Source organism: Rhinatrema bivittatum, chromosome 1 (assembly GCF_901001135.1).
Source record: "Rhinatrema bivittatum chromosome 1, aRhiBiv1.1, whole genome shotgun sequence".
Classification (NCBI taxonomy): domain Eukaryota; kingdom Metazoa; phylum Chordata; class Amphibia; order Gymnophiona; family Rhinatrematidae; genus Rhinatrema; species Rhinatrema bivittatum.
In genome coordinates, this window is record NC_042615.1 from 336,680,241 (window position 1) to 336,698,790 (window position 18,550).

General features: G+C 41.0%; 1 protein-coding gene across 1 annotated transcript in view; it reads left to right on the top strand.

Annotated features, from left to right (window-relative positions):
- The window catches only part of SLC4A4 (solute carrier family 4 member 4), a 782,778-nt gene that overhangs the window by 297,308 nt on the left and 466,920 nt on the right, over window positions 1-18,550 (top strand). The gene's annotated exons all lie outside the window — the stretch shown is intronic.

Consider the following 18,550-nt stretch of genomic DNA (forward strand, 5'->3'; position numbering starts at 1 on the left):
GTAAAACACCAGTAGTTAGTGAAAAATTCACTATTGTGGCAATAAATTGGCATATTTCATCCTTGACCAGCTTCAGCTTGGCAGTGGGGCATGGGTTCATAGGACAAGAGGCTGAATTCAATTTTGTCAGACTCAAGTGAATACTATCAGCAGACACTCCTTTACCTGTATTGGAACTTGCCAATCAAAGGCTGCACAAATTTCCATTTTTGTCAGCTTGCACTATATTTTTCAGTTAAGGGCTTTATTTTGGAACACCATCCTTGTGTCGAGGGTTTCCTTGGTTCACACCATCTTAACACCTTTCCCATCTGATCTTTTCTTCTGGTCTGGCTTGCTTATGCAGTACAAAGTGACTGTCCATAATCCACATGTGAGTGGAGATGGCCATTAAGCCTGGCATTCAGCAAATGCTTGCTGTTGTCTGGCATCCTGTCAAAACAGGTGGCTTCATTGTTAACTAACCATATTTCATTTGTAAGAACAGCTTTCATTTACTACTTGGGTATTGCAGTTATTCCCTTGCAAAACTAGCTAAAGCTGTCCAGGGAGATTAGCTTTTGGCTTAGTCTGAAAATTGGTTGGAGGCACACTACACATTCCTTGGCAAGAAAATGAGAACTTGTCAAACACTGATACCTACAGCATGTATGAAGGGACATAGGCCATCAAGTTTCTATCTAATCTTCCCATCCACACAACTACTTAGCTGTACAATCTCTACCACCCCTTCAGAAATCCTCTGTGTTTGTTCCATGTTTTCTTGATTTCAGATACTTTTCTTGTCTCTACCACCTCCACTGGGAAGTTGTAATATGCATCTACCAACCCTTTCTGCAAAGAAATACTCGCTAGAGACTCTTACAGGAGCAATATTGCCTCTTGTTTTTCTGTTGACTATTCCTCTCCGTTTACAGCCAAGCATCTTTCTGGCTTTCTCTGTCTCCTTATTCCCTTGTTTTATAGCCATCTTGAGATCATCAGATACGATCGCCTCCAGATCCCCCTAGACTGTACTGCTCCTTAGATTTTGGCAACCCAAAAACATGACACTGTATATTTTTAGCAATAAATCTTAGCTGACAGACTCTAGACCATTCCTCAAGCTTCACTCTATCCCTCCTCATGTTTTCCATACCTTTCTGGTTGTCTACCTTGTTGCAAATTTTGGTGGTATCTGCAAAAAGACAAACTTTTCTTGATAGTCTCTTTGCAGCGTTCCCTCTCCTTGGAATGAGCTCCATTTACCACTGCCCTTTGTCGCCTGCCACTCAACAAGTTTCTAAGCCAGTCAGTCACTTCAGTGCACAGCTTTATTTATAAGCTGTCTGTGCAGAACAGTGTCAGAGGCCTTGCTGAAATCCAAGTACACGACATCTAATGCTCTCCTGATTTATTTTTGACAAGGCCTACCTTTGGTGAAATCATGCTGCTTTGGATCTTGTAATCCACTGGATTCCAGAAACTGCGCTATCCTGTCTCTGTCTTAGCAGCAGTTCTATTAATTTATGCCTCATAGAGATCAGAGTAACCAGCCTGTAGTTCCACTTTTGTGAAGAGGAACCACATCCGCCCAACTCCAGTCCTCCAGAACTACTTCCCAGCTCTAAAGAGGCTTTGAAAAGGTCAGCCAGTGGAGCTGCTGGAGCTTCTCTGCCCTCGGACTTATGCCATCTGGCACCATCGCTTTCTCTACTTTAAGTTTAGCCAGCTTCTCATGAACACACTTTTTTTTTTCTGAAAACTGAGGTTTGTTACTACTACTACTTGTTTCTATTAAAATATGGCTCTTGTTGTATTTTGCAACATAGGAGGAGGAAGAGTAGAAAGACTACTGGGTGCTGTAGGATTACTAAAGATTATGGGGAGGGGGGAATCATTCTTATCTGTGCTTTTCTCCTTCATTACCAACCCCTGACTCCATGCTTCTCACCTTGCTGTGCTATATACCTAGAGTAGGTAAGTCTGAGTTTGGGCATCATGGTTTCTCTCTGGCCATCTTCAAATCCAATCTAAAAAAATTCACCTTTTTTAAAGCTGCTTTAAAATTTTAGCCACCTCTCTATAATAAATTTCCCAGAGACTAACAGGCCAATACAGTAAAGTTCGCGGGAGAGCAGGCGAGCGCCCGCTCTCCCGGCACACACACAGGCCACTTTCCTGTGCGCGCGATTCACTAAAACAAATGATTCATATTAGGGCCCGCGGTAAAAAGCGCTAGGGACACTAGCGCATTCCTAGCTCCTCTTTTTTTGAAGGAGCAGCGGCTGTCAGCGAGTTTGACAGCCGATGCTCAATTTTGCTGGCGTCTGTTTTCAAACCCGCTGACAGCCACGGGTTTGGAAACCGGACGAAAGCAAAATTGAGCGTCCGGTTTTCAAGCCACGGGCCGATTTAAAATTTTTTTTTTAACTTTTAATTAATTTTTAACTTTTGAAACCTCCGACTTAATATCGCCATGATATTAAGTCAAAGGGTGTACAGAAAAGCAGTTTTTACTGCTTTTCTGTGCACTTTCCCGGTGCTGGCAGAAATTAATGCCTACCTTTGGGTAGGCGCTAATTTCTGAAAGTAAAATGTGCGGCCTGGCTGCACATTTTACTTTCTGTATCGCTCGGGAATAACTAATAGGGCCATCAACATGCATTTGTATGTTGCGGGCGCTATTAGTTTCGGGGGGGAGGGGGGTTGGACGTGCATTTTCGACGCGCTATTACCCCTTACTGAATAAGGGGTAAAGCTAGCGCGTCCAAACCCGGGTTAACAGTGCGCTCCACCGGAGTTAGGCATACGTCTAGTAGTGATGTAGAAATAAATAGTAGTATTAATTAGCACAGAAGAAAAACTACCTGGAGGCTTTTTGTTTCTTCTTAAACTACATCAGTTTGTTATACACTATTAAGATACATCCAGTTACGAATGTTGTGAAGGTGCTAGATTACATGAAAAGAACTGCATTTCAGTTTTGAATTACCTGCATGCCCTTGTGTTTACTTGTCATTAAAAGACAAAAAATATTTTTTTAATATTAATTTCAGCCTACAGGGTTTATACATGCAGTGTGCTAACTTAAACTCTTCTCTCCATTGCAAGTACACACTAGCTTTGCAGTATGTCCAAACCCTGGGGAACAGGAAAGTTGAGAGTTCCACTAAGCTGGCCCAAATTTTTTTTTTGTTTAATAAATCTCTAATTTTCATGGTGAGACTGTTAATGTCTCCTCATTACACTACCAATGTGCCTCAATGCTGTTCTGGGGAGGCTGCCTTAAAGGGAAAGGCACCAGTTCACTTTTTATACCTTCTTGGCCTTTGACTTCTGTGGCCGTTGTGATGGTGATGAGTGTTTTTGTGCGCGTGTTGTGGATGCATCTCAATTGGGAACTGGACTGAAGCAATGAAGTAATTTTATATTTGAAACTGAACAGTCATCAGATTGCAATGCTTTTAGTTCATTGCTGTCCTGGATCCGATAACAGTTGTGGTGAACTTTTTTTGCACGTTTCCTCCTCGATAGGGTTAACCGCTGAGTGAATTCACCAGAATCACTAGAACAAATGTTATAATCTGGAGTTTTAGTTAACAGACCCTCATGTAATCAACACCATGGAGCACCCTTGGTAACATAGAGGTTGTTGTCCATAAATAAGGACCTGTTTTGACTCATCACATCTGCCAAGTTACTATACACTGACCTGCTTCTTCTCCTTCCCTTGCCCTTGCTATTTCCTACAGTATCTGGATTCTTTCACAGTTTTTATTTCTACCACCTGTACTAGTCAGCAGTTCTGGGCATCCATGATTCATATAAGGGTGAAGCACTTCCTTGCATGCATTCTATCTGTCTTCTTCGTCTTCCTATGGTTCCTTATCCTTGAGTTGTTTGCGTAGAAAAATTAATTTGCCAGATACTTGAATGTTTGCCAAATTGCTCATTTTCTTTCTCTCTAGAGGGCACATTTTGAATTCTTTAAATCTCTCTGTAGAACGTTTTACAGATCTTGTAACATTTTCATAGATCTTCTCTGAATTGCTCCCATCCACTCATTGTCCTTTCAAAGGTAGAGCCTCCAAAACTGAGCATAGTACTCAAGATGAGCTCTCCCTAGTTACCTATACAAAAGAAATATTGTGTTTTTTTCCATATTGATAATACCTCTTCTTATGCATCTGACCATACTGTAACATTTTCCATTACTTTGTTGCATTGACTTGCAACCTTCAGGTCTTCAGAAGTATTTACTACTTTCCTGTTTGGTCATTGCCAGTTCTGGTGTCATTTTTTAGTTTTCCCTTCTGGGATACTCTTTGCCATATGGGTGGATGTAGGGCAATCGCTAGATGAAATAGCACCCTGGGCAGGGGTTGTTTTGGCACCTCCCTTCCCTTTTGGGCTCACAGAATGGCTCAAAGGGGTGGCATGACTTCCCTCCTAGCTTGGTGCCTGAGTTGGTCACCCTTATCCAACCTTTGGAATGGTTCCTTTAATGAAGAATTTACAGATTTGTTCACACTAACTTAAGATTTGTTAGCAGCAGAACCTGACTCTTATTAAAATGCATTGAAGAAGATATTTTTAGTGGGAGAAAATAGAAAAATAGTAACTTATTTATTTTTTGCAAAAGTAAAAAAAAAATATATATATACAAAAGAGATCTAGCTGTGCTAAATAGGGATCTGGTTCAAACATTCAACTCTTTTCTTGTGTTCTTGTGATGTAGGGAAATGAGCAGACTAATGTGCAAGAAACACATGCACCCACTGTAGTAGATTCTGGTTGAAATGGTGAGATTTTTGCCAGATTACTGTTGCCAAAAATCCAGTTGATATTTTAGATCTATATGAACTATATGTTTATATCTATAGTATCTGTATTTGTATATCTACAGCTGTAGCTATGTCTCTATCACTGTGCCTGTGCCTATGTTAGTTTGGTGAATTTTATTTTAAAGTAGACTGGTAACTGGTAGGATAGTGCAGTGGTTAGAGCACCAAGCTATAAGCCTGTATCAGATTCATTTTCTGTCTGCCAGTCACTTTGTGACCTTGAGTGAGTCACTTAACCTCTGTGTTTAAACTCCAGTTTACACAATTTAGGGTAACACTGAAAGCATTGAAACCATGAATGATTTTATACTGTGCTATGTGTACCCATGCATATAGTTAGTTGCATTTGGGCATATGAGAGATTGAGAAAACATGGTATATAGTGTGAATCATTCAAAAAGGCAAAGGAAAGAGGGATGCACTTTATAGTTTTTCTTTCATGGAGTCTTCCCTTAAGCCTCTGCTCTTGCATGACTGCCAGCTTCCAGAGATCTGCTTGTACAGTTCAGTGTAAGCTGATCCTCTAGAGATCAGCAGGGCTATCCTTTCATAGAGGAGAGCTGTGTATGAAGTATTTATAGACCTTTACTACTCTCTCTCTCTCTCTCTCCTTGCACTGTTGCAACTACCAATGCTGTAAGTAATTGGAGTTTATTCTAGGGTCCTTCCAAGTTTGTTTTGGTTTTATTTTTTTTTAATTCAGGCACCTGATTTCTGTGCTCCACTGCTTTCATTGACACTAATGATCAGGGGTGCAAGTAAATTTTAATTCTCACTGGTACTGTACTAACCCCAACCCTGACCTGCCCAACACCACCCACTGGGAAGACTGGGGCAATTGACCTTTACCTGCCATTTACTATATGGGAATAAGGGTTAACAAATGAAAATTAAAAAGTATATAAGGTGATGCCTTTTTAATAAATTCTGCTCTTTCGTGAGGGAGTATTAACTCTTGAAAGCTACTCTTAGTCTAATAAGTTATCACCTTATGTTTTTTTTTTGTTTGTTTTTTAATTTAACTTTTATTTCCATGTATTTAAGTGGACTGACATGGCAACTACACTACTTTATATCATTTACTATTACTACAACATATTTTTTTAAATTTACATAGTGCCTGTCATTCAGATTGGATTGCTTAGGATTATTGTTATCAGATCTATTGACAGTTGGATAATGTATGCACAGAAAGAGAGTGTTTATAGCTGACAAGTCACCCAATTCCGGTGGATGTTTTGAGCCAACCCTATTGCATTTTGATACCTGAAGTGCTGATTTCAAATAGGAGAAGCTGAGACTACCAATACCAGATTGCATTGAGGCGCAAGTTCAAAAACCAGGACTGGTCTAAACTCCCTGCAGGAACTGGCAGTTCCATATTTCATTTTCACTTGCAGTTCCAAATCCTCAAACCTCAGTGGGCCCTGACCTGTCAATTCTATTTTCTGAGATTTTCACAGATTGCTTTGAAACAGGCCTTGAAAAAGCAGGACTGGCTCAGCTGTTCCTTAGATCCTGAAGCCAGCTATGTACCATAGAATTGTTGCTTCCCTTGGTAGTGATTCTGTTATAAAAATAAATATTCTGCTTCTAATACCTTTCTGTCACCCCTATTATGTTCCTTCATATCATATGCAAGTCACTCAAATCATAAAACCTTCCAGTCATTATTATTATTAATACTCATTTGTATTGCCTCATATCCGATCCACTCAGCACTGTACAGAGGCACATAATGAACAGTCCCTGCTCCTAGGAGCTTACAATATATTCAAGACAGCAAGACTTGCAACAAAAATATGAGGTTTTGAGTTAAGTGAGCAAGGCCATAACTAAGAAGGTTTAAAGTAGGAAGGAACTAAACCAGGTTGCTTATAGATGGACTTTAAAAAGTAAGACGTTTTAATTAAGTAAAGTGGTAAAAAAAAAATAAAAAAAATCAACAATTTACTTGATGAATCAGCCAAAAATTAAATCTTTTCTCTAAGATGCAATCTATGGGCCCTATTTACTAAGCATGTTTCCCATAGACCCATAATTGGAGAAAATCTTTAGTAAATAAGCCCTGTTATATGAAAGTACACTTTCAAAATACAAGGCAATAAAAAATAATATATCATACCACTAAATTACTAGATACAACAATGATATATAATACATTGTTTTGTGTGTTTGGGTGTGAATGATATGTGGTATATATTTTTAGTGGTGTTTATATTGGTGTTTTGAATTGTGGATATACTTCTTTGACTATAAATCTGTATATATTTTTTTGTATTTCTATATTTTTGATAAAGAATACTATATATTTATATATTTTATATATAATTTTGTACCCGATCTATGAAAAGCAGAAGATGGCGTGAAAGGGTGAGGGGGCGGGAAGTAAGTATCGTAGACCACATTTGAATTTCGATGAGCTTTCTTAGTTACTATAAACAAATTTCTCACACAGGCTCAAACAATCCACTGCCCTATAAGACTGTCTACAGCAGGGCTTCCCAAACTGTGGATAGTGACCCCAAATAGGTTCACAAAAGCCTTCAGCTGGGGTCCCTCTTCAGGCAGCAGCATTAGTAGTTTGAAGTCGGCGTGGGGTCCATGAGACAGCATGCTCCTGCAGGTCCTGCCCTTGCATGAGTTTCTGTGGTAACAGGAAACCCTATGCAAAGAAGAATTGGGGGGGCCCCTGCAGGGCCTGTAAGCTTGCACTGTCTCACAGGCCCCACACTGATTGTCATTACTAATGCTGCTGTCACTTGCAGACCACTGTCAGTCTCGAGACCAGCCTTGAGGGGAAGGGAGGAGAAGGCTGAGTGTGTACAGGCTGGTGTGGAGATTGCTTTCGCTCTTCTCGCCTCATTCACTGCTTAATCTTCCCAAGAGCAAATGTCCCTATCATCAGCCTGTCCTCGCTTCCTACCAGCTGTCATCCACCGTTGGCCTGAGGCCCAGAGGAAAATGTTGCTGCTCACTCTGGCCAGGGGATGTTTGGAGGGGCTACTTGAAGGGAGGGATCGGATGCAGGAGGGTTTTAAGGGTCAGATTAGTTGGAGGGGGGATGTTTGAAGCAAGATCAGCTGGAGAGGATTGGTTGTGGATGGTTCGTGAGGTAGAATGACAGAAGATTGACTAGAGATGTAAGAGGAACTGGAAGTGAAAGGGGATCAACTTTGGTAATGTGAGAGAAGAGTTGGAGAAAAGGAGGTGAGGCTGGGAGGTAGGAGAGAGGGAGGGGATAACAGCATCAGTTGGGGGGTTATATTTGGTCTCAAGAAATTTGATCACTTGACTCCTATTCTACAAGCTCTTTATTGGCTACCTGTAACCTGCTGAATCAGGTACAAATGCTATGCGTAACATCTTGCACTTTTTATTCTGGCTTCCCTCTTTACTTCATAAATTTTTAATTCCCTATACTCCTCCCATTCTGTGCTCTTTGTTGAAAAGCCTTGTATACTTCCTCACCCCTCCTTCAGCTATCAGGCTTGAGGGTACAAGAAGGTAATCATTTAGTTATCAAGCCCCAGCCTTCTGGCGTGCCCTCCCTTTAGACATCCATGTGGAATTAAATTATATGAGATTCTGGAAGCCAGTGAAACCTGGATGTTCATCCAGGCTTTGGACTGCTGATTGTCAAATGCAGACTAGCTAATTTCTCACTGGGCCTTATGTATAAATTCTGTTTTATTGTATACCTTGTTTGTTTATATTTTGATCTGAATTATGTATGTTTTGGCTATAAACTGCTTGGTTATGTTCTTTATAAGTGGTATATTAAATCTAATAAATAACAATAATCACTTGGAGGGGAGAGGGAGACTGGGGAATTACAAGCCAGTTATTCTGACCTCTGTGGTGAGCAAATTAATGGAATTGCTACTAAAACAGAGGTCAGCGCAGTTTCTGGAATCCAATAGATTACAAGGTCTGAGACAGCATGACTTTCCCAGGGGTAGGTCTTGCCAGATTAATCTGATCAATTTTCTCGGTGACCAGAGAGTTGGGGGAGCGGGAGCTAATTTCAGTATATTTACATTTCAGTAAGGTGTTCGACACAGTTCTGCACACGAGACTTAAAAATAAATTGAGCATCCTTGGTATGGGCCCTAAAACGACTGACTGGGTTAAGAGATGAGTGGGAGGCAACAAAGGGTAGGGATAAATGGAGTTCACTCTGAGGGGATGGCATTTACTAATACTGTGCCACAGGGATCAGTCCTTGGACCAGTTCTTTTCAACAGTTTCGTAAGTGACATTGTGGAAGGATTATCGGGAAAGATTTGTCTTTTTGCTGATGATACCAAAATCTGCCACATGGTAGACAACAGGGAAGATATAGAGCTAGAGAAGCTCGAAGAATGGTCTGGCAGTTAAGATTTAAAGCTGAAAAATGCAGAATTAAGCTGCAAAAACCCAAGGGAGAGGTATAGTATAGGGGTGAAATGTTTCTAAGCATAAAAGAGCAAGATCTGAGATTGACTGTATTTGATGGTCTTAAGGATGCCAAACAGGTGGATGAGGAGACAGCAGATGCCAGAAAGATGCTTGGGTATATAGGTCCTGCATAGGAATGGTCAGCAGAAAAAAAGGAGATAATGCCCTTGTATAAGTCCCTGGTGAGACCTCATTTGGAATACTGTGTACAGTTCTGGAGATCCAAAGGATCTTCAAAAGGATATAAAACAGTTGGAGTTGGTCAAGAGGATGGCTACTAAAATGGTTAGTGGTTTTCATGTTAAAGCATATGGAGACTGGCTTAAAGATCTAAACATGTATACCCTAGAGGAAAGGCGGAATAGGGGAGATACGATAGAGACATTTAAACACCTTCAAGGTTTCCATGTGGAGGAGGAAGGCCTCTTTCAATGGAAAGTAGGCTCTAGAGCTAAAGTTCATGGGATAAGGATGAAAGGGGGTAGACCCAGGTGTAATCTAAGGAAATATTTCTTTACAGAACAGGTAATAGATACATGGAACAGCCTCCCTGAAATCGTGGTGGAGATGAGGACAATATCTGAATTCAAGAAAACATGGGATAAATGGAGGTTCTCTGACAGGGTGGTGTATAGAGATTGTAAAGCTGACTAGTTGGTGTGACTGGGCAGACTAGATAGGTCGTAATGATCTTCGTTTGCCCTCATATTTGTATGTTTTTATGAGATGGAATCAATCAGCTGGGGCATGCAAAAAGGGATGGAGGGGTGAGACAGATGGGTTAAGCTGGGGAGGTGAGAGGAGCTGGGAGATGTAAGAGTATCAGTTGAATGAATGAAAGTTGAGAGAGGGAACCCACTGGAGCGAAAGAGATGGAGATGTGTTTCTTGGAGAGAATAGAGGTTGAGAGGGGGATCAGCTGCAGAGAGCTTGACAGTGGAGTGATAGTTGGAGCGGGATAGCCCCCCTCATTTGTTTTTGTTGTCATCTGGGGTCGTGTAAATTTTCAAGTGCTAAAATGGGGTGACATTGGATAAATGTTTGGGAAGCCCTAGTATACATGAATCTTGTTGGTGTTGACATGGGGATTGTGGGAATATGAAGATGGGGGGGGGGGGGGAAGGTGAGATTAGAGTGCATACAACAAAGATAAAAATTGCTCCTTCATGAGCCCCTCCCCAGCTGTTTCCTGAAGGAGAGGGGCTGAACCCTGTCTCTGTGTTTTGCCAGTACAGTGTATTGGTAGACAATTTCTTATGGTTATTCTGTACTTGACCATATGTGCTTACTTGAAGCATTGCTAATGATTCAGGATCCCTCTTTAGAACTACAGCTTTTGATGAGCTAAGTAGATGATGGGACTATATGCCCATGTTGCGTAATGCAAACTCAGACAGAACAATCTCTAACCAGCTAAAGATTCAAAATAAGGTTTTCCAGGGATGAAAACTGTTCCTGGGAAACGACCATAAACTACTTCATTAGCCTATCTCATCGTTACACAGTGTTTGTGCAACCAAGCACATTTCACCAGTTTGTTGCCCTGCCAGGGAGTCCAGATGTTTAGCAATCAGAGGCCCCAAATTACTGTAATTAAAAACATGAACTTTGCGATTAAGGCTTTTGTAGCTGTAACTTATTCATCAGGAATCAAGTTACCCAACAATTAATAAATGGACACAAATCTGCAGAACTGCTGATGGTGCTCTCTCTCATGTTGACACACAGTAGTAACAGTGAGAGTGTTGTTCCCTGCTGAAAAGGAGTGGCGCTGAGGTACATAGTTCAGGCAATCAGAGTCTTCTCAAACAAGACTTTGTGCTAGGATTTTCACTCTTTGTTTTCTAAAGGAAGCTAAATAGTGCCTTCAAGTATGTTATACACTATGGGGTAGATTTTACAAATCGGAGCGACCTCGGAGGGAACTTTCCATTCACCCCCCCGCACCTTCCCCTCCCTTGCCCTATCTAAACCCCCTCCCTACCTTAATCTTAAAAGTTACTACTGCCTCCGGGCAGTAGTAATTTACGCGCGCCGGCGCAGCAGGCCCCGACACAGGCCACGCCCCCGAGCTGAAAACACGCCCCCGGACATGCCCGGAAAACGCCACGTCACTCCCGACATGCTCCCGGGGCTTGCGCGTGCCGCCGAGCCTATGCAAAATAGGCTCGGTGCACGCAGGGGTTTTTTAAAAGGGTTATGCGTGTACCTTATGCGCATAACCCTTTTAAAATCTGGCCCTATGGTTCCAAGCATTGATTTTATTCTGTTGAGCCAGAAATGTCTGTCTCTGATGAAATGAGCTCCTTAACAAATGTAATGACCAGCAGGAGTCTGTTTCTAGGTAAGAAAAGAAGTAGCTTTGCTTACCTCTTCCATTTTTCAGAGCAGGTACTGAGTGTATCAAACAATGGAGGAGTTAGAGACAGCCTTTTTGCCAGGATGGATTATAGGGAAGTCATCGTATAGTTCATATAAAACCACTATCCTGTAATTGTCTTTCAGGGTCGTTGTACACACTACTTAACAAGTGTGGTGCTGAGAGAAAGTTTGTGAACCCTGTAGGATGGTCTGCATTTTAGCACAGTTTATACTGAAACATGATCAGATTTTAATCCAAGCCCTGATAACAGAGCAAGATAACCCCATCCAGGTTCTGATGCTGCAAAGCAGCCCCACATCATGATTCATCACCATGCTTGACAGTTGAGATGAAGTTCTTACTTTGGAAGGCAATGTTTAGTTTTCAAAAAACGTTTGTCCAGAGAACATTATTCCAGAAATCTTTTGGGTCATTAGAGCAATGGTTTTTTCCTAGCTCTTCTCCCATGACCATCATTGCCATCATTTTTTCCTGATAGTTGATGCACGAACCCTTACATCAGTTACAGCGAGAGGGCATGCAGGTCTTTAGATGTTGGTCTGGAGTTCTTTGTGACTTTGTGGATGATATTCCAGTTTGCTCTTGGGGGTCATCTTGGCAGGACAACCACTCATGGGTAGAGTCACTGTAGCCTTCATCTTTTCTATTTGCAAACTGTCTGACAGCGAATGGATGAGGCCCTGAATAATTAGAAATGGTCTTGTAACCTTGTCCAGACATATGAGCATCAATTACTCCTTTGTATGTCCTCTGAAATCTCTTTAGATTATGGTATGATGAGTTCTGACAACTTTTGTGATGGAGACCAGACTGAAAAACTTTTGAACTTTTATATAGGACAGGATACCCAAAGTCAGTTGTGCAAAGTTACTTGCAGAGTGATTTACTTGTTATAATTTAAGCACTTGGCTGAAACTTGCCAAGTAATTCTGTTGAGGAAACTAGGGGTTCAATTATTTCACACATACTGATTCTAAACTGGTTTTTTATTTATATTTTGTATATTTATATTTCAAGAAAAATGGAATTGTGTTAATTTATACTCTTTATTCCATAAGAAAAGCTTGGCTTCAGTCAAACAAGGGTATCATGGTAAGAACTTGTCAGTTTTAATCTTGAGGCTCACAACCTTTATCTCAGCACTGTATCTATCTGCAGTCTGCACCATCTAAATACAGAAATCACTACATTATTTTTTTTAGGCAGTCTTGGCAGTTTTCATCTTGTGCCTTTTGAAATTCCAGCCGAATTGGAATTGGCACTACTGGGGCAACCATGTTAGAAGCCTTCATTTGCAACTGTCTTAGGTTTTTCCCAGTTTTAACCCTCTCCTTCCTTTCTTCCTTCCTTCTATGCAGCTCAACCAGTGCAGTGAAAGCCCTTGGCTAGGATCCACAGATTCAGATTTCTCAGGATCCTGATAGATGTTCACCCTGAGCCTGGCCAGTAGGTGTCACTGTTGCATGATAGCTAGGACTCCCTCTCCTTTTCTCCTACCTCCTTCTCATCCATTGGCTATGAACAGTGCCTTCTCAGTATCATCAGTCTCTGCCAGGCTTGAAAAACAAACATAGGTCCTCTTGCATGACAGCACTGCTACTGAATTGTGATATATACAAGAAAGGTCCACTACTCAATAGGTAGTTAATAACAATAGAAAATACAAATAAACTCCAAAATTCACCTATTCACTTTATAAAAGCAAATTTAAAAATGAGTGGGGAAAAAAAAGGTGCATTCATACGGGACTAAATAGAGCCGTATCAGTGTTTGATCATTTTAGTAGATGTCATTGTAATCATTATACACCTTTAAAAAAAAACACTCAAAAATGTTAATTTACTATATTTAATCACACTTCCAAATATCAAGTGCTATTTATTGTTCTCTAACAATAACTTGTGTAATATCCACACCTAAGTGAATCAAATTAAATTAAAAGATGGCTTCTACTCAGTACTCCATTTACCAATTTCTATAAAACAGCGCAAACTCAGTAAGATATTTTCAAATTATTTCAATGTTGTCAAATTTAACTCAATGGTTTCTGCTCTAACGGATACGGGGTGTGTGAGCCCTTAGTGCTGCGGCACAGTTGATGCAGCCTTAAGGACGAGCCCCCAAGGTGCGCACTGGCAGCTGGCAAATGCATCTTGTAGTGGGACATTCTGGAGTTTCATCTTTACCAGCCACCTCCTCCGTGGGTTGGGCCTTTGGATTCTGACAGCTGGCAGGACCTAGGTGGATCCCTAGGGCAGAATCCAGAGACATACCAGAGATGAGGTAGACAGCAGGCTTACAGAAGTCTGGGGAGAGACCAGGTCGGGGCAGGCAGCAAACAAGAGTAGTCTGGTCCAGGCGGCAAGCAAACTTGGTCAAGTCTGGAGCAGCAAGAGAGGGAGACATGGATACACAGGAGACTATGATGACCGGAACAAGGAAGACAGGCTGGACCGGGTGACTAGGTTGGATTGGACTAGGCATGGCAAGGCTGGAGAAGGAGCAAGGAACAGGAATACTGGCAATATGCACTGCAGGGAATGTAGTATACCTGTTGCTGAAGTGAAGTCTGGATGTCCAAAAGGCCCTTTTAAGGGCTGAAGCCCATGACAACATCCAAGGGAGCTGTGGCCTGTTTTCCACCTTGAGCCCTTTAAGTCTGGAAGACCGGTGCGTGCCTAAGATAGAGTAGGGCAAGTGCGAAAATGGCGGCATCCATGCTTCACAAGTGAAGTCTTCTGTTGCGGTGTTCAGGGGTGAGTGCATTTGCAAGCACAGATTTTCTCAGTTAGGAGTGTTAAGATATTTTCATTTCACTATTAAACTAAATTTGAAGATTTTTCCATCACTCACTCCAAATGTTCCAAGCCTTTCAGTATTGCACTTGATCCCCAACAGGGGACCCTCATTTTGCCCAATAAGGGCTTCCTCAGGGAGAAAATATTTCAGCATGTTTAATGACTATAAAATATCTAACGAAAAAAACAATGGAGTGAAATATGTAACCTATCTTCAGTTCTCAGCACAAGCAATGTGAAGTTCTTGAAACAAGCTACATTGATTCACTTCCTGACCGAATGATGTTAAGTTTGTCCAACACCACAACCTGTCTTCCTGACAAAATGATTATTTTCTCCAAATTCTGCCACTTTGATATGAGTAAGACTTTTGATATCTTTACCATAAATGCTTTTGTCTCTACAACATCATATAAAACTTAAGATGAATGCTAACCCTCCAATTTCACTTTTAGATCACCATCTTGCCATTTAAATGACTCCGCTGCATCCTATGGCAAAGAGAGCAGCATGGTTAGTAAACCATTGCTGTTAATCTGTGTTAATATTCTATAAGAAATTGAGCGAAGGGAACACCACAGTTTTATTGAATAGTGTTTTTCCTTTACCCAGTGTCCTGAGTGGTACAATATGTCGTATAAAAAGAAATGCCTTTTATTTATTATTTTCTAACAGTTATTTTCTCATTCTTTAAAAAGTTAATTTAAAAGAAAATCAAGTAGTTGGGTAGAGATGATACCCTTTTTAAAAATTTTATTTTCTATTTATGCAATTTAAAAATTACAGTTTAAGAATACATTTGAATGTGGCAATAGGTGTACTTAATAGCAATAGCCCACAATCAGGAGAGATTCAATTGAAAAAATGGAGCATTGTCATAAATGGCAAAACCATTAACATTCCAAAAAAGGTCACTGGTGGAATTTACTATTACCTCATACACTATTTCTTTGATAGAAAAGTAAGTAACCTCAGTTGGGACTAACATTGACCACTACTGCTTTAGGATTAGCCTTGGAGCTCAGAAGAGTCCATAGCTGGTTTGGGTAATAAAGAATGTAGCTTGCTAATAAGTTTTAACATTTGCAAGGAAATTGAGGAAAAAATAAGCTCTGAGAGGCAACCTTCTGTCACATGGAAAAAATAACTTCCAACTTGCCTTTCACAGCATCTTTATAGCAAAAAAATAAAACTTTATAGTTAAATTTCAATCTGGCTCAAGAGTGAAGGGGAACAGCAGAATAGTTCTACTTACATGTGTTTTAAGGGATCTCTCCAGGCCTATCTAGGCTATCCTCTGACAAATATTCTTCTCCAGGATCTGCCTCCTGTTGTCCCCCATGCTTCTCGAAAGGGATGTAGTTTATTCTACTGGTAGGGCGTATAGTTTCTACTTGTATTCTGTTTCTTTTTTAACATTATCACTGGAATCATTTAAGGAGATTTAGGAAGTTGACACTAGGTCAAAGAGCCTAGCTTGATTTTTCTGACCATTCCAATTTACAATGTATAGCCACCTTCTCCTGTATTATAGCAGCATTGGGAATTTGTAGGACAGCAACTTTGATGCTCTAGGCTCCTCAGCTTAAGTTTATATTCTACCAAACTCAGGTCTTGAGGCTGGACTTGAGCTTGCAAGCAGTCTATAACACAGACTCATCCATAGCAGTTATAGTAAGCCAATTTTTCAAAGCTATAACCTTGGGCCTCATAAACGTACTCTGTTCAAAAACATACTAAGTAGGACTAGGAAAGATTTTTCTACTCCAGCCATAATGATGGCCACCACCTCGTCTTTTTTTCTTTGTGCAGACAACTCTGGTTTGAGAGTACTCGCTAATGGCCGGATTTTAAATGCCAGGCATGTGTAAATTCTGGCCTTTATGCCCCCTGGCCTGCCTTTTGGAAGAGGCAGGCCCGGGGGCGTGTTCGGGGCAGGCCGGGACAGTGGCATTCATCATTGTGCTGGCCGGCTGCCGGCACGTACAACTTACTTTAGGTTGGGCCCTGAAATAAGTTTGAGGAAAAAAAACCAAAAGGGAAAAAGGTATGAATTAGGGGTTGGGGAGGAGAGGGGAAGGGAAGGGATGTTAGGGTACGGGGTAGGGAAGTTCCATCCCAGTCCGCTCCTTAATTGGAGCGGACTGGGAGGGGACAGGGGAAGGCCGGGATAGTCGCCACGCAAAGTTTCCCTACAAACCCTCCCCCTTCTGCGCGCACTGTGCACGGTTTACATAATCTGGCGCGCATTTGTGCGTGGCCCAACAATTTTATAACGTGCATGTAATAAAATTGGCGCATCCGTGTGTGCACGCCAGGAAGCGCACGTATTAAAATCTACCCCTAAAGTTGCAAGAGAGACCAAGTCATTGATTGGTAATACCCCCCACTGCAGTGCGAGGAGGCAGGTTGGAGGAGCAACTGAGATACATACCCCCGCTGCACAAGCGTGTTTGCCCCCACAACTTTCATTGAGGCTGGTGTGTCTGGTAGCTCAGACATCAAATCGTGTTGAGGCTTTGGAGGTGTAGTACACAGCAACTGTGGCATAGAAAAGTCTCATGATTGCTCTGGATGGCTGCTGCATTGCCTGACCCAACATTTCACTGCCAGAGATGTTAACAGCAAACCTATCCATGGACACTTGTGCCAATGAGGGGCTACGGAGGGGTTGTCTTCACCATGCATTTAGTCATAGTAATGGAAGAAAGAGAAAAGCACAGCATTGAGCAGTGGCTGAGAATTATGTACCATTAGGCTGCTCGCGGATTGTGGCCATCTTTGATGCTTCTGCTTTGACAAAATGTTACCTTATTATAAGGCTAATGATAGCTAAAAGGTGAAAGCATTACTAAGGTGCTTCTCTGTCAGTGTCAACCGAACCACTTGGTTTTCTTTTAACTTTTAACTAATCTAATTTTAATAAAGAGAAAGTTGCCCCATACCTGCATTGCTGGTATGCAAATTGAGCCCTGCCTCTCTCCCTTCCTGTACTTTCCAGCTCCGCCCTCTCTGTATGGAAATTGAGTTCCCACCCTTTTTCTGTATTGTTCAGGTCACTGTCGACAGCCACCACATATAGAAACTGAGCTCTGGCTGTATGCTCCAGCTCTGCCTTTGTGGTGATTAGTCAAGCTTTCCTTTGAGCTTTTAAAGTTTAGTTATTAGAAGCAGGCCAAAGTTAAAGGGTTGTACAAAGTAGAAACTAGCAATTAATAGAATATATTTAGAATGTATGGTATCTAGCAGCTGTAGTGGAATTTGCTCAAAGCTGTACTGTCAGACTTTAGACAGGATAAAAAAGGGAATGAGACGATAGGTCAAGGAGGAAGGATGTTCTGACTTTGCTTAGCAGTGCAAAATATATATATTAAAGCTGAAGAAATTATGTATTGAAAAAAAAAAGATGTATGAGGTATGTTTCTGAAATAAAATAAAGAAATGAGATTGTCATTGGTCAAGCTGACCCAAAATGCTGATCAAAAATGCAGAGAATCATGCTAACTTTGTAAAGGTATAAAAATCATGCTTTATCCTTGTTAGAATCAGCACTAACACAGGACTTCTCTTTGTCATACTTCTCTGTATCCGCATATCAATAAAGGTAGTTATTTATTGCAGATAACTTGGGTGTGACCAGACACCTAAAAATCATTGGAGATTTCCACACCCCCTTCTCTCTCTTTCTCACTTTCTATTACCACACAGTGCACCTAAGCTCAGCATATACTTTCTATTACCACATATCTCAATTATGCACTTCCTATACTTCAGTTATTTCTCTGTTACATGGCTAACTTGGTACTCCCTTTCTGAAAGTAAATACAAAATGTTTTATACAAATATGTACAGATAAAATCCTTAAGAAATGTGTTTGAAAGTAGGGATTAGATTTTTTAAGTATTGAAATTTGTGTACAGACCAATTCCCTCATATTTTGCCCTTGTTCTTAATTGTACACACAGTGTAGTATACAATTGTAATAAAAAGGATACTTTGGAGGTTGTGATATCTTTTGTTGGGCCAGAAAAAATAAAAATAGGTTTTGTTCAGCAGCATTGGAGCCTTCATCATGTCCCTTCTTGAATGATTAATGATGCTTT